The sequence below is a fragment of the Hyperolius riggenbachi genome, chromosome 1 (assembly GCF_040937935.1).
Source record: "Hyperolius riggenbachi isolate aHypRig1 chromosome 1, aHypRig1.pri, whole genome shotgun sequence".
NCBI classification, from domain to species: domain Eukaryota; kingdom Metazoa; phylum Chordata; class Amphibia; order Anura; family Hyperoliidae; genus Hyperolius; species Hyperolius riggenbachi.
The window spans coordinates 496207752-496220768 of record NC_090646.1 but is presented as its reverse complement, the minus strand read 5'-3'; the positions used below and the strand labels follow the sequence as shown (position 1 = coordinate 496220768).

Genomic DNA, 13017 nt, shown 5'->3' with positions numbered 1-13017 from the left:
ACAATTCATTATTTCTCAGTTTTTGGCCGTTATAGTTTTAAAATAAAACATTCTCCTGTGTATAAAACCCACACATTTTATTTGCCCAGTTGTTCCGATTATTAAACCATTAAAAATTATGTCCCTATCACAATGTATGGCGACAATATATTATTTGAAAAAATAGGGGTTTTTTTTTGTTTTGTTTCTGTCCGGTCCATGATTACAAGCCCCTATATATAGGCAACTATTTATGTAAAAAATGTTTTAAACTGATTTTTTTTATGTTTTTTTTTTTGAGGGGGGGGGGAGCTTTGGAAGTGTAAGTTATTAATTTGAATTAATATTTAATAAGTGTATGTATGTGCCTGTATGTGTAATTTTACTTTTTGGCCACTAGATGGCGCTAGTGAACACAAACTATGTTTCCTGTTTTATGAATGGACATGGCCACTGATTTGGGTCATGTCCATTCATTCCAGGCATTGTGATTGGGTAGAGGACCACTCGGTCCTCTTCCCCAATCACAGATCATGGTGTTCTGACGGTTAACGGCAGGGGGGAGGGCACACGTGCACAGCGGCGATGGGAGCAAAAGACTTATTAAAACATCCTGGAACCGTTAACAGGCTCAAACAGGACGTTTTAATAAGGCAGCATGTCATAAAGTGGTTAAAATAAAAATGGGTATCCTGAATAATGTATTACATTCTAATATATGTCATTACAGTTCTTTTTTAAAGGACATCTGTAGTGAAAAAGATATGGAGGATGCCATTATTTATTTCCTTTTAAGCAATACCAGTTGCCTGGCTATTCTGCTGATCCTCTGCCTCATATACGTTTAGCCATAAGCCCTGAACAAGCATGGAACAGATCAGGTGTTTCTGACAATATTGTCAGATCTGACAAGATTAGCTGCATACTTGGTTCTGGTGTGTTATTCAGACACTACTGCAGCTAAATAGATCAGCAGGGCTGCCAGGCAACTGGTATAGATTAAAAGGAAATAAATATGTCATCCTCCACATCCCTTATTACAGTTGTACTTTAGTTCTTGCTGCTTCATGTACGATTGTTTACTAGCTGACCACATTTATTTTTCTATTCTGGAGTTTGCATGTTATTTCCGTGTTTGCGTGGGTTTTCTCCGGGCACTCTTGTTTCCTCCCACAGCACAAAATCAAACAGATCTTTTAATTTAATTTTAAAATGTAATTCTGTGAGAGCCATACATTGTTTCAAACTGGGACAGTAGGGCACCTCATCCCTGTTGCCATGGTGATGTGCATACAGTTGATCCGCCGGGCAGCAACAGTGTCAGACATCTCTTCAGCTTCTATTGGGTTTCAGCAACATCAGCCATTTCCCCAAGAGCCAGACAGGAGAAATACCGACTAACAGCTTGTACAATTAGCTAGCTGACTTGGGGGTTGATTCACTTTGTAGAATGAGATCCCTGTACTTTGGCCCAATAGACTGCCTGCATAGGTGGCCTTAGAGTATGCGGGGCCTGGTGCAAGTGTCATATGCGGGGCCTAGAGACACATACAGTATACTGTGGATACACACACACAGTTATGCAGTGGATATACACATTCACACACCAGTGTCTGTCAGGCTGAGGTCAATCATGTTCTGCCAGCAGCCGTTCCAGAACATGACCTTTCACCTCCCCTACACAGTAGCTGTTCCTGTCTTTTACCTTATGGGATGGGAGGACAATCTCCCTACCTTTCCTTTCACACAGGAGCTCCCTCCACATACAGCCCCCACCCCTCCCCCCAGTCATAGCAGCCCTGCAGACGCATTACTCAGCAATGTGAACATGGTAGCCGGGAAGCACACATCTGCAGCATTGCTGGTGATCTCTCACCTCCTGTATCTCCTTCTCGTCAGCAGCACATCTGAGGGGGGGGTCTCCTCTTAGGTTGGCTAGGCAGCACAGGGGCAGTCTACTGATGTACCAATGCTTGCAGGCCGCTACATATCAGCTGAGCTGCACTGCTTTAAAATATTGTCCCTCCCTCCTCTATGATTGAATGGCGGCAGCAACACCAGCATTGGCTAATGGAAAGCTGGTGCTGCTGCTATTGGTTAGCCCCCGTGACAAGGTACTGTCGGGGAGGAATCCGAGGCCCTTGCAGAGAGTGCAGGGCCTTCTTCAGGCGCGGGGCCTGGGGCGATTGCCCCACTTACCCCCCCCAAAGGCCGCCTCTGATGGGTGTCAAAATCAAATATACAGTGGGTTGAAATAGAACACTGAGACAAAGTTGTAGGCATCCACTGCCCAGGAGTCCTGCAACTGCCCCCCAGGGGATGAGCAGAGAGATGAGCAGAGAGACCCAGACTGCACATCCCCACGCCGGGCTGGAGCCCAGGATAGATCATCCGCGCTGCCCCCCAAAGGAAAGACTATTTACCACTTGCACTTTGCCCTTGATTGCAAGATAAGGCATGTCCTGGGAGCGACCACACTGAACTGTGAGGCAGGGGGAAGGAAGGCGCAGACAGGCCCCCCAAGTGCTGCCACCACTGGGGGTACCATCTGCTCCTCCCCCCACACCCCTGCCCCCAGAAAGGGTAAGAACAGCAACTGCACATGGAAAAAAAAAGATGTGTGCTCTGTCCAGGTTCTCCTGACCATATACTGGCTGCGTAATTGTCTATTGACTTTGTTTTTTTTTATTCATGTGCAGTTGATATTCTTTCTCTCGGGGGGCAGGGGTGTGGGGGGAGGTGCGGATGTCACTCCCAGTAGTGGCAGCACTATGCAAATGGTAAATAGTCTTTCTTTTAGGGGGCAGCGCAGATGGTCCCCTGGGGATGGGCTGTCTGTGACTCTGCTCCCCCCCCAGGGGGGCAGCTGCGGTGCTCCTGGGCAGTGGATGCTCGTGGAGTGTCGCCGCTGCTCGATTTTTCCTGGGAGCATGGGAAGCCTACACGCGGCACTCCTGTTGAGATGCAATCGTTTGTACATGGGACAACTCCTGCAGGCAACGCGGTGAGTTAGTTTTAGACCCTGCATATTCTGGCAAGCATATGCCATAAGCATACAGTGGGTTGCAAAAGTATTCAGCCCCCTTGAAATTTTCCACATTTTGTCATATTACTGCCACAAACATGAATCAATTTTATTGGAATTCCACATGAAAGACTAATACCAAGGGGTGTTCACGTGAGAAGTGGAACAAAAATCATACATGATTCCAAACATTTTTTTTACAAATAAATAACTGCAAAGTGGTGTGTGCATAATTATTCGGCCCCCTTTGATCTGAGTGCAGTCAGTTTCCCACAGACATTGCCTGATGAGTGCTAAAGACTAAATAGAGTGCACCTGTGTGTAATCTAATGTAATCTAATGTCAGTACAAATACAGCTGCTCTGTGAGGGCCTCAGAGGTTGTCTAAGAGAATATTGGGAGCAACAACACCGTGAAGTCCAAAGAACACACAAGACAGGTCAGGGATCAAGTTATTGAGACATTTAAAGCAGGCTTAGGCTACAAAAAGGTTTCCAAAGCCTTGAACATCCCACGGAGCACTGTTCAAGCGATCATTCAGAAATGGAAGGAGTATGGCACAACTGTACACCTACCAAGACAAGGCCATCCACCTAAACTCACAGGCCGAACAAGGAGAGGGCTGATCAGAAATGCAGTCAAGGGGCCCATGGTGACTCTGGACGAGCTGCAGAGATCTACAGCTCAGGTGGAAGACTCTGTCCATAGGACAACTATTAGTCATGCACTGTACAAAGTTGGCCTTTATGGAAGAGTGACAAGAAGAAAGTCATTGTTAACAGAAAGCATAAGAAGTCCCGCTTGCAGTTTGCCACAAGCCATGTGGGGGACACAGCAACCATATGGAAGTAGGTGCTCTGGTCAGATGAGACCAAAATGGAACTTTTTGGCCAAAATGCAAAATGCTATGTGTGGCAGAAAACTAACACTGAACATCACTCTGAATACACCATCCCCACTGTCAAATATGGTGGTGGCAACATCATGCTCGGGGGTGCATCTCTTCAGCAGGGACAGGGAAGCTGGTCAGAGTTGATGGGAAGATGGATGGAGCTAAATACAGGGCAATCTTGGAAGAAAACCTCTTGGAGACTGCAAAAGACTTGAGTCTGGGGCGGAGGTTCACCTTCCAGCAGGACAATGACCCTAAACATAAAGCCAGGGCAACAATGGAATGGTTTAAAACAAAACATATCTATGTGTTAGAATGGCCCAGTCAAAGTCCAGATCTAAATCCAATCGAGAATCTGTGGCAAGATCTGAAAACTGCTGTTCACAAACGCTGTCCATTTAATCTGACTGAGCTGGAGCTGCTTTGCAAAGAAGAATGGGCAAGGATTTCAGTCTCTACATGTGCAAAGCTGGTAGAGACATACCCTAAAAGACTGGCAGCTGTAATTGCAGCAAAAGGTGGTTCTACAAAGTATTGACTCAGGGGGCTGAATAATTAAGCACACCCCACTTTGCAGTTATGGATTTGTAAAAAAAAATGTTTGGAATCGTGTATGATTTTCGTTCCCCTTCTCAAGTGTACACCACTTTGTATTGGTCTTTCACGTGGAATTCCAATAAAATTGAAGCATGTTTGTGGCAGTAATGTGACAAAATGTGGAAAACTTCAAAGGGGCCGAATACTTTTGAAACCCACTGTATGCTATGCTATTTTAATTAATCAATAGACAATTATGCAGCCAGTATGTAGTCAGGTGAACGTGGTCAGAGCACATGTCTCTTTGTTTTTTTCCATGTGCAGGCAACAAAACACATTGATGGGATGTAGCCTCTCATTGTGTCAGTACAGAACTCAGACCTGAACTGCCACCATTGTGAAAGTGTGAGCACCTTTTGGGCAAGTAGTAAATATACCTCTGACTACATACACTGATGGCAAAGATGCTCAATGACCAAAACTCTCAAGAAGCTCAAATTATATCAATTGAGAGGAACTTTACCGGAGAATAGTAGTAGTGGGGGGGGGGGGGGGAATAAATCAATACATTGCAAAGCGAGAAGTTATAAAGTAGAAAAAAAAATAAGAAATTATTGATATTCGTTGTGTAATTTGTTCATGTTGTGTGATCTACAATTTGCCGTACTAGAAATAAACTGGACAGCACCAACTGCCATTATCTATAACCACACCCTCTAACAATGCGATAGGCTAAAAGGTTGTTCTTTTATAGCTATAAGTAAGCACAGAGGTAGATACTGGTTGGTTTGTAGTTGGAAGTGATATTTCCCACAATGCAACATGGTTAACAGAAAGGAAACTGCCATGCCCATGGTCATGACATCACACTGACCACAATATCAGCCACATTCAGGGGCGTAGCTACAAATCATGGGGCCCCATAGTAAAATTTTGAATAGAAAAGTTATAAATGTACCTTTGTGCTCCAGGTAACCCTCCAGAATAGGAAGCAAGAGATAACCCCAATATTAGGTTGCCCCAGTATAGGTAGACACGATAAAAGTAGCTAGAAGTACACGTAGTATAGGTAGTCAGAAGGGCCACCAGTATCGGTAGCCAAACTAGCTTCCCCATCCAGTATAGCTGGCCAGAGTACCCCTCCTCCCCCCACTGAAGTATAGGTAGCTCTTCCATATATAGAGTAAGCAAGTGGAGTGCTGGGGGAGAAGTTACATACCTCTCTGGGCTCCACTGATGTTCCTTCTTCCTAGCATCAGAATATCTAAACAAACAAAACAACAAACACAGAACATTTATATCGCGCTTTTCTCCTGGCGGACTCAAAGCGCCAGAGCTGCAGTCACTAGGACACTCTCTATAGGCAGTAGCAGTGTTAGGGAGACTTGCCTAATGTCTCCTACTGAATAGGTGCTGGCTTACTGAACAGGCGGAGCCGAGATTCGAACCCAGGTCTCCTGTGTCGGAGGCAGAGCCCTTACCCATTACACCTTCCAGCCACCATCTATAATTACGTAACAAGAGAGGACCATGTAGCCGGAGAGATTCTGACCCTAGGAGGAAGGAAGATTGTCGGTGGAGCCTGGAGAGGTGTGTAACTTCTGAGCAGTGCTCGGTTCGCTTTCTCTGCAATTGAAGGGGCCCGCAATGGATCCCTTTAACGGTGGCCTTGACCATCATGGTCATGGGTCTATCAGTGTCTTTGTGTCTGTCCGCCTATGTCCCCTGTCAGTGCAGTCCCAGTCCTCCACTGCAGGACTGCCTTTTGTCAGTGCTAGCGACACACAGCGTGTCGCCAGCACAATGTTTACCTACCTGCTGATTGGAGGGAAGGGACGCGGGCGGGTAGCGCCGATATGGAGGAGGCGGGGGAGCGGCGCTGACTGACAGCGCATAGGTAAACATTGTGCTGGCGACACGCTGTGTGTCGCTAGCACTGCAGGGGGTATAGCGGTGCGCAGGGGGGTCCTGGAGGCACACCATGGGGCAACGGAGGCTGGTGTTAGTGTGCACAACCGGCCTCTGTGCCCCACTAACATAATTAAATCCCACCTCGGGTTTTCTTTAAAGAACATCTGAGATAAAAATGTATCATTAAAATCATGCACTTACATTAATTGATGTATCCCATGCTGTATAGGGCATTCTGTTCAGCCATGTAATCCTCTGTTCAGGCATTCCTCCCATACTGGGCTCAAACTATTACTAGTCAGGACCTTTGACCCTGAATTTGTATGCGCTACTCATGCACAGTAGCAGCTCTGTGTATGCTCTGGCTTCACCTACACTAATCAGAGTGCTGTAAACAAACTCACAGGGAAAGAAAAGCCGCCAGGAGTGTGGACAACATGGATGTAGTGTCCGCAAAGCTATTACCGCACATACGTGGCGCATGCAAGTTCCAGGTCAAAGGTCCTGACTAGTAATGGTTGGGGCCCAGTACAGGTGGAATACCAGACGGGGATACATAAATGAATGTCAGTGCATACCCATTTTAATGATCATTTTTTATCTTGTATGTCCTTTGAAGTTAAACTGCATACAAACTTCAAAACAGAGTAGTGTTCGGTGTTAAAGAAGATTTCCAGTGTATATTATACAACAAGGTCCCTATCCTTATAGCAATTTATAATAACATGTTGTGTCTTTACCCCCCGAATCCCTCCTGCAGCCTGGGGTTGCCGACTTCCACCGTGTAGTCCTACCCCCTGCTAAAAAGCACCATGTTGTTTGCGCCATGGTGACTAAAGCAAACACCATGGAGCTTTCTAGCAAGGTGCAGGGCTACACTATCAGAAGTTGGTAGCCCCTGGCTACAAGAGGGATGAGGGGGCAGGAAGGATTTGAGGTGGGGGTAAAGACACAACATGTAATTATAAATTGCTATAACAAGAGGAATGTATGATACACACTAGAGGTCTGCTTTAATTAATGAACATAATAAACTGCCTTATCATTTATGATGCATACTGTACTCACAGAGCAGACTCAAAATAAGCCAAGCTGGACAGCACAGGGCAGATGAGAGGGTTCTCTCTGTCTCCCTCTTTCCCCCAGTGTCACCTCCTCCAGCATTCCGTTCTCTGGTCAGTGAATAGGCTGCAGGAAAGAGGCGGAGCCACATCCAAGAACGGGAGGGGACAGGGCCACATCAGCCCGCAGGGCGGAGATTCACTCAGGGCTGGCAGGGGTGGAGCCAGGGCCTGAAGGGGCAGAGCTATGTCCTGCTCCTGCCTCTCTGTTCCTGACCGGAACGATGAAGTTATTGTCAGCTGTATTGATGCGCAGTAAGCACTGTGGCGAGTGTAAGGGGACTATTTTATTCTTACACCTCCCTGCTGGTTAATAGTGCAGCCGAATATCTTCATAGTTCTGGCCAGGAACAGAGAGACAGGACGTGCCTCCACCCCTTCTAGCCCTGAACGTGCTATGCCTCACGGAAACATGCATTAAGGGGGGATATAATTAAAAAACAGCACAAGCAGCTAGGACCATAGGGCCCCCTTGTGGCTATGGGCCCTATAGCAGCCGCTCTGGCTTCTATGGTGATTAGTGATCCCTACGCCACTGCTACCTGTGCATGCATGTTAGGCCAAACACAAATTAATATACATATTTGCCATCCCTGCTAGTAAGAGCATTGGTGGTGCACATGGGTGATACTGTAGGAGAAGTAAGCTGATAAACATTGCAGGGATTCGAACCCCATCCTGACAGGCAGGAGTGCCAAACACCAACGTTTTTTGCTTTTTTTTTTTTTTTTCTCCCCCCCAACAGTATTGGATAAAAAGCAAAACCTAAGGGAAAGTCTGAGAATTAGACTTCCTCTTAGGAAAAGAAAAACCACTCAATGCTTCTTAAAAGCAGGGAATTCATTTAAAAAGGCAGTGGTGTAAGGATAAGTGAGAATATATAAAATTTAACCACTGCCTTAAATGTAAAATGAATTTGAAATTAAATTTAGTGAGGTTGGTTTACTTTTACAGAATAATTCTTATATTCTTCATTTTTAAAGGGTCCACAAGTATTAGACTAACAATAATACCTAAGTGCAGGTTCCAGCTGCCTGCAAATACCTGTTCTGATGATGTCTGTGCTCACAGGAAGTGTCTGAATCCTGGACACACCAAACAAGAGGAACCCCACCCTTCATGACTTAGAGCTAAGCCCCCCCCCCCCCCCCATTCTGGTTCCACACAATCCAATACCAGAGCCTGAGCAGCCAGAGCAGGTTCTAGCATTGTAGTGTTCAATCCAGATGGAGGGGCTTAGCTCCAAATCATAAAAAAGTTTCAAATTAGTCCTTAAATTTTGAAGAAAACCACCCCAGGCTGTAATATGTTGGTTGAGCTCCTCGCCAGCAGCTCAACCACCACATCAGAGACCCACTTTAAGTCAGGTTTCAGGCAGTTTAAAGAAATCTGTTCAGTTTTTCCACTGGGCCACTTTCTGTACATAGAGGCAAGCATGCAGGGGAAGTCCTAATTATGCGCCGCAGTCTGAGCGCAGGAAGTGGAGCATTGGAAGCCAGAAAAATGAACAGATCTGTATGAAGTGCTTCAATCCTGACTGGATGTGATGGCAGAAAAACACCAATTTGGCATGATGTGCTGGATGAGCCGGCCCTTTCCTCCTCCACTGCCCAGCCGCCTCATCCAGCAAGTCAGGCCTGCCCCTCTAAAGCAGAATTACACTGTAGAAGTAAACCTCCCAATCCCCAATGAGACCGGATTAGTTTAATAATTTTTGTGGCAGACTGCAGATCACAAACGTGACTGACAATGCTGCTGCTCTGAACTCTGGCACATGTCATACAGGATGGCCTTGGCTTTTCCAGACTTGGGGCTAAGGTCTGCTATTATACAGTCCAATGGCAGAGCTTTAACAGCCAGTACAAGCTCTGGATTAGATTGTGTAATGACAGGTGGGATTAGCCCCTAAGTCATGGAAAAGTGGAGACTGTCTTGTATAGCATGTACAGAACAGACGGGAGAATTTACCTTATCCCCTAGAGACAAGACAAATGCATGCGCCGGGTACAGGCATCAGAGGGTCCCAGCATTGTGGAAGTCTTGTGATACTTGTATCGTATACATGCATTTATCTTGTATGTTGTAACTCCCCTCACCAGACTGGACTCCCCCACCACCTATGCTAGTCTGGGTGGTGGAAATGCTGGCCAGGTTGGTGAAAATTCTGGCCTGGCTGGTGGTGATGTTGTGGCCTGGGTGGTGGTAATGCTGGCCTGACTGTGGCTATGCTGGTCTGGCTGGTGGAAATTCTGGCCTGGCCGGTAGTAATGCTGGCCTGGCTGGTGGTGATGTTGTGGCCTGCCTGGTGAAAATTCTGGCCTGGCTGGTGGTGATGCTAGCCAGGCTGGTGGTGATGCTGGCCTGGCTGGTGGTGATGCTGGCCTGGCTGGTGGTGATGCTGGCCTGGCTGGTGGTGATGCTGGCCTGGCTGGTGGTGATGCTGGCCTGGCTGGTGGTGATGCTAGCCAGGCTGGTGGTGATGCTGGCCAGGCTGGTGGTGATGCTGGCCTGGCTGGTGGTGATGCTGGCCTGGCTGGTGGTGATGCTGGCCTGGCTGGTGGTGATGGTGGCCTGGCTGGTGGTGATGCTGGCCTTGCTGGTGGTGATGTTGGCCTGGCTGGTGGTGATGTTGTAGCCTGGCTGGTGGTGATGTTGTGGCCTGGCTGGTGGTGATGCTGGCCTGGCTGGTGGCTATGCTGGTCTGGCTGGTGGAAATGCTGGCCTGGCTGGTGAAAATTCTGGCCTTGCTGTTGGTGATGTTGTGGCCTGTCTGGTGGTGATGGTTGACGAGGATGTTGACCTGGCTGGTGGTGATGTTGCGGCCTGGCTGGTGGTGATGTTGTGGCCTGGGCGGTGGTGATGTTGTGGCCTGGGCGGCGGTAATGCTGGCCTGGATGGTGGTGATGATGTGGCCTGGCTGGTGGTAATGCTGGCCTGGCTGGTGGTGATGTTGTAGCCTGGCTGGTGGTGATGTTGTGGCCTGGCTGGTGGTGATGCTGGCCTGGCTGGTGGAAATGCAGGCCTGGCTGGTGAAAATTCTGGCCTGGTTTGTGGTGATGTTGTGGCCTGGCTGTTGGTGATGCTGGCCTTGCTGATGGTGATGTTGTGGCCTGGCTGGTGGTGATGCTGGCCTGGCTGTGGCTATGTTGGTCTGGCTGGTGGAAATGGTGGCCTGACTGGTGGTGATGTTGTGGCCTGGCTGGTTGTGATGCTGGTCTGGCTGATGATTATGTTGGCCTGGCTGGTGGTGATGCTGGTGGGGATGCTGGCCTGGCCTGGCTGGCGATTCTGGCTTGGCTGGTTGTGATTCTGTGGCCTGGCTGGTGGTGATTCTATGGCCTGGCTGATGGTGATGTTGTGGCCTGGCTGGTGGTGATGCTGACCTGGCTGTGGCTATGTTGGTCTGGCTGGTGGAAATGCTGGCCTGGCTGGTGGTGATGTTGTGGCCTGGCTGGTTGTGATGCAGGACTGGCTGATGATTATGTTGGCCTGGCTGGTGGTGATACTGGTGGGGATGCTGGCCTGGCTGGCGATTCTGGCTTGGCTGGTGGTGATTCTGTGGCCTGGCTGATGTTGATGTTGTGGCCTGGCTAGTGGTGATGTTGTGGCCTGGGCGGTGGTAATGCTGGTCTGGCTGATGATTATGTTGGCCTTGCTGGTGGTGATGCAGGCCTGGCTGATGGGGATTCTGGCTTGGCTGGTGGTGATAATGTGGCCTGGCTGGTGGTGATGTTGTGGCCTGGTTGGTGGTAATGCTGGCCTGGCTGGTGTCTATGCTGGCTGGCTGTGGCTATGCTGGTCTGGCTGGTGGAAATGCTGGTCTGGCTGATGGAAATGCTGGTCTGGCTGGTGGAAATGCTGGTCTGGCTGGTGGAAATGCTGGTCTGGCTGATGGAAATGCTGGTCTGGCTGGTGGAAATGCTGGTCTGGCTGGTGGAAATGCTTGTCTGGCTGGTGATGATGTTGTGGCCTGGCTGGTGGTGATGCTGGCCTGGCTGGTGGTGATGTTGTGGCCTGGCTGGTGGTGATGCTGGCCTGGCTGGTAGTGATGCTGGCCTGGCTGTGGCTATGCTGGTCTGGCTGGTGGAAATGCTGGCCTGGCTGGTGGTGATGTTGTGGCCTGGCAGGTGGTGATGCTGGTCTGACTGATGATGATCTGTGCCTGGCTGGTGGTGATGTTGTGGCCCGGCTGGTGGTAATTCTGGCCCGGCTGGTGGTGACGCTGGCCTGGCTGTGGCTATGCTGGTCTGGCTGGTGGAAATGCTGGTCTGGCTGGTGGTGATACTGGCCTGGTTGGTTGTGATGCTGGCCTTGCTGATGGTGATGTTGTAGCCTGGCTGGTGGTGATGCTGGCCTGGCTGTGGCTATGCTGGTCTGGCTGGTGGAAATGCTGGCCTGTCTGGTGAAAATTCTGACCTGGCTGGTGGTGATGTTGTGGCCTGTCTGGTGGTGATGCTGGTCTGGCTGATGATGATGTTGGTCTGGCTGGTGGTGATGTTGCAGCCTGGCTGGTGTTAATGTTGTGGTCTGGCTGGTGTTGATGTTGTGGCCTGGCTGGTGGGGATGCTGGCTTGGCTGGTGGTGATTCTGTGGCCTGGCTGGTGGTGATGTTGTGGCCTGGGCGGTGGTAATGCTGGCCTGGCTGGTGGTGATGATGCTGGCCTGGCTGGTGGTGATGCTGGCCTGGCTGGTGGTGATGTCGGCCTGGCTGGTGGTGATGCTGGCCTGGCTGGTGGTGATGCTGGCCTGGCTGGTGGTGATGCTGGCTTTGCTGGTGGTGATGCTGGCTTGGCTGGTGGTGATGCTGGCCTGGCTGGTGGTGATGCTGGCCTGGCTGGTGGTGATGCTGGCCTGGCTGGTGGTGATGCTGGCCTGGCTGTGGCTATGCTGGTCTGGCTGGTGGTGATGCTGGCCTGGCTGGTGGTGATGCTGGCCTGGCAGGTGGTGATGCTGGCTTTGCTGGTGGTGATGCTGGCTTGGCTGGTGGTGATGCTGGCTTGGCTGGTGGTGATGCTGGCTTGGCTGGTGGTGATGCTGGCCTGGATGTGGCTATGCTGGTCTGGCTGGTGGTGATGCAGGCCTGGCTGTGGCTATGCTGGTCTGGCTGGTGGTGATGCAGGCCTGGCTGATGAAAATTCTGGCCTGGTTGGTGGTGATGTTGTGGCCTGGCTGGTGGCGATGCTGGCTTTGCTGGTAGTGACGTTGGCCTTGCTATAGCTATGCTAGGCTGGCTGGTGAAAATTCTGGCCAGGCTGGTGGGGATCCTGGCCCGGGCTGGTGATGATGTTGTGGCCTGGCTGGTGGTAAGGCTGGCCTAGTTGGTGGAAATACTGGCCTGGCTGTGGTGACGCTGCCCTGGCTGTGGAAAGAAGCGCCTGCTAAAATATCATACCCCCCCCCCCCTATTTGGATAGCTACGCAGAACCTCTCTAGCAAAAGCATTTACCCCCCCCCCCTTCTCATCCGAACCAGGGCAAAAATAGGCTCTCAATAGGATCAATAGTATCCTTTTATATAATAGAAACCCTTCCCCCAAAGGCTAATCATCCTCC

The 13017-nt window shown here is 49.5% G+C and overlaps 1 protein-coding gene across 15 annotated transcripts in view; it reads left to right on the top strand.

The window, feature by feature from the left end:
* Positions 1–13017, top strand: part of ARVCF (ARVCF delta catenin family member) — a 1120703-nt gene that overhangs the window by 172201 nt on the left and 935485 nt on the right. The window lies entirely within an intron of this gene.